General features: G+C 39.2%; 1 non-coding gene across 1 annotated transcript; it reads left to right on the forward strand.

Annotated features, from left to right (window-relative positions):
* The first annotated feature begins 2,001 nt into the window (after positions 1–2,001).
* LOC120101294 (small nucleolar RNA SNORA17) lies at positions 2,002–2,133 on the forward strand. The gene has a single exon (XR_005501669.1). It is a non-coding gene; the product is annotated as a small nucleolar RNA SNORA17 (small nucleolar RNA).
* Positions 2,134–3,495: the final 1,362 nt, after the last annotated feature.

Here is a 3,495-nt window from a genome sequence, read left to right on the forward strand (position 1 = left end):
TCCACCCCCTCTACCCCCAAGAGTTTTATTCATTCTTCTGGCCCTCTGGCCCTCTTTCTTTCCCCCCACAACATGATCCTAAATGTCCCCATTCCTCTCCTCATTCCCTCTCCCACCTAGTTCTCTCCCTCCATCTGCCTGCTATGACTCATTGACAAGTCTCTTCTAAGTGAGATTCATGCCTCCTCACCTGGGCCTTCTTTCATTTTTAGCTTCTTTGGGTTTGTGGATTGTAGTGTAGGTATCCTGTACTTTACGGCTATCATCTGTTCATAAGTGAGTGCATACCATGTCCATCATTTTGAGTGTGGGTTACCTCACCCAGGATGATATTTTCTAACCCTATCCATTTGTCTGCATGATGTCCTTGTTTTTAATAGCTGAGAGTACTCCATTGTGTAAATGAGCCACATTTTCTATATCCATTTTTCAGTTGAGGGATATCTAGGTTGTTTCTAATTCTGGCCATTAGAAATAAAGTTGCTATTAACATAGTAGAACACCTGTCTTTGTGGTATAATGGAGCATCTTTTGGGTATATATCTAAGAGCTGTATAGCTGGATTTTTTCCAGAAGCTATCTAAGGCGTGCAGTGACTTTTCTGGAGACAGTTCACCATTTTGCAGGGCCTGCAATGAGTGGGCTCTAAGAATTCAGGATCTTTAGAGAGTTTATCCCAGGATTGCATCTTGCTGCTGATAAGCCATTTCTGTCACTATTACATACCCTAATGATTCTTGGGCACAGCTCACCTTATTTGGCAGATTTTCTGAAGATCAAATATGAAGATGCTCTTTCACATAGTAATTCTGTGCAGACAAATAGATGATTTCATAATTCCTAATAAGAATTTTATAGAATTCCTAAATTTATAGAAGTAATTTTGAGCCCTCTAGAAAATAAAAGCTGCAAATACAGTTCTGTAAACCTTCATGTGCACTAGGATGGAAATAAGGCTTAGAAGAAATGTACAATCAGGGAAGACAATCTTTCTAGGTTAGCTATGAGAGCATTATCTAGTAACTAAAGTTCACAAACTGGGAATTGACAACTTACTGTAAGTGTAAGGACAGAAAATAAAATATAGACTATCTATATAAAACTTCAATACTAATATGACACAAGGTAGATAATTTGTCTCTTGACAAAACCATACTAACTTCTAACATAAAAACGTCTTCATATTTGATCTTCAGAAAGTCTGCTTTAAACATGAAGGTGTTGGATGCTGTCAAAGGATTTTCAGCATCTAATGGGATGATCATGCAATTTTTTTCTTTCAGTTTGTTTATCTTGCATTGGCTATTATGTTCTTGTGCTTATTGTGAGCCATCTGGTTGTCTCTGATTTTGACTGGCCTTGTATACCTTAGAAGTAACAGGTCTCTATGATTGTAAATAGAACTGGCCATTCCTTGTTGTCCAGGGCAGTGGCAGGCCTCCTGGGAAGCAGGCAGAGCTGTAGCCTGAGAAGTGTAGTGAAGATCCAGGATTGCAGGTAGAGGTGCGTACCAGAGGATGGAGGTCAGGAAGGATGGGACATATGTCTCAGTTGCTGGGCTTGCTGGGTACCCAGAGGGCCAGATTGTATTTTATGTTTCAGGACTCACTTATTTAAATCATAATTGTTTGTATAATGCCATTGCTAATGATTACAACAAGACGAAGAAAAATAACGTGTGATTGCCTTATATACATTACAAGATTGGATGTGGTATCTCACACCTGTAATCTTAACACTTGTGAGGCAGAGGCAGGAGAATTGACATAAATTCAGGGCCAACATAAAAATATAAAAAAATAAAAAAGCAATTAAAAGAAAAATCTACGTCTAATTTTAGCTTTTAGAATAGTTAAAAATAGCTGAATAGATCCTATGGAATTAAACTGCCTGAAATTAGCAACTAGAAATTCTGGACAAAATATACTAAAACAAAACTGAGACTCCCTAGAAGTGATTTCTAACATCCACTTAAATAAAAGTATAAAAAACATGGTGACAATTGTCCCTAGAAGTGATGCAGGTGTGGCTGCTGTGTCACTTATGTGTCAGTAGGTGGCAGAGAGGAGAAAGGCTTTATCTATGCTCAGTGTTTTGACCTATGGACATCTGAATGACTACTAACCTAAAATTCCCTGAAAAAAGCCTGAGAAGACTACCAGTACTTTGCCAAGACAGGGAGTTATCCTAAGAGAACTACTACTCTGGTGTTGTTCAGGCCTTGATGGCTCCCAGGACCAGAACCTGGAAGCAAGCCAGAGATGGAAAAACACACACACACACACACACACACACACACACACACACACAAACACCCACCTGGGACTCAGTGCCCTCAAGCAGGAGTGAGGCTGTGATAAACAATCCACACATAGGGCCACTCAGGAAGCTGGTGTGAGCATCGAGCCTAAGGACCACCAGACTGTCACCATAGGGGCTGGACAGGAAGCTAGCCTGATGATCACCAATCAAGTACTGAACAGGCCTAGGAGGGAGGAGTAAACCATGCCTAAGATGACTCCTGTCCAGCACACACAAGCAAAATGTAGCACTCCTCCCATTGACAACCCCAGACACTCAGAGATTTGAGTATCATTAAGAGGAGGTAGTGGTAGGAAATGGAAGATAAAGAAAAAAAGAAGGATGTGGGCACAATGAAGAGAGTCAGAAATGGAGACTTGAGGGTAATTAGTAACATCCTGACATGAGTAGCTGGTGATGCCATTTCTTAAAAAATATCAAATAGCTTTGGGGGTAAATCTTTCTTGGAAGGATTACGAGACATCGCACAACTAAGGTCAACCAGACAGTAGAGGGATAGATACCTGTCACTTTCAGATATTTTATCGCTGTAAATTGGGGCTCAAATAAAAACTTCAAAGTAACTTTTTTTTGAAGTGAGGTGGCTCTATAGTTTTATAGCTTACTTTTTTCCTCACTTTATTGAGGTGTCTCTTCTTTAACACATGACAACTTTGCTTTTACATACATGCACACATACATATATACATGTATGTATGCACATGCACATATGCACACAATCTTTTACATATTATTCTTTGGATGCCACTGTTTCTGAACAGTTATGAAAAGCTGGGCATACAATAGCTAGTAAATATAGTCTAATGGGATTACCTTCCAAGTAATGGAGGGGCAAACTAACGAACCTGTCATTTAAACATAATCCAGGCACCTCTGTAGTGGCAGCATGCCAAGTTTCTTTATTACTAAAAATAATGGATTATCAGTGGACAAAGGAAGGGGAATTGTGTTTAACAGGATCAGCTTGATTTTCCCTCCTGTGCCAAATATTTCCCCTTCACATGAGTATTTCTGAATCTTCAAAGATACCTTTAGAAAACAAGAAATGTCAATTAACAAGAAAACTGTGATTTTCCTTTTCTAAAGACTACCAAACAAAAGTAAACAACACACACTGTATCTTAGATATAGACAGGCAGTCTTGGCTGTGAAATTATAAATTACGAGGATCTC

This window comes from Rattus norvegicus, chromosome 2 (assembly GCF_036323735.1).
Source record: "Rattus norvegicus strain BN/NHsdMcwi chromosome 2, GRCr8, whole genome shotgun sequence".
NCBI lineage: Eukaryota > Metazoa > Chordata > Mammalia > Rodentia > Muridae > Rattus > Rattus norvegicus.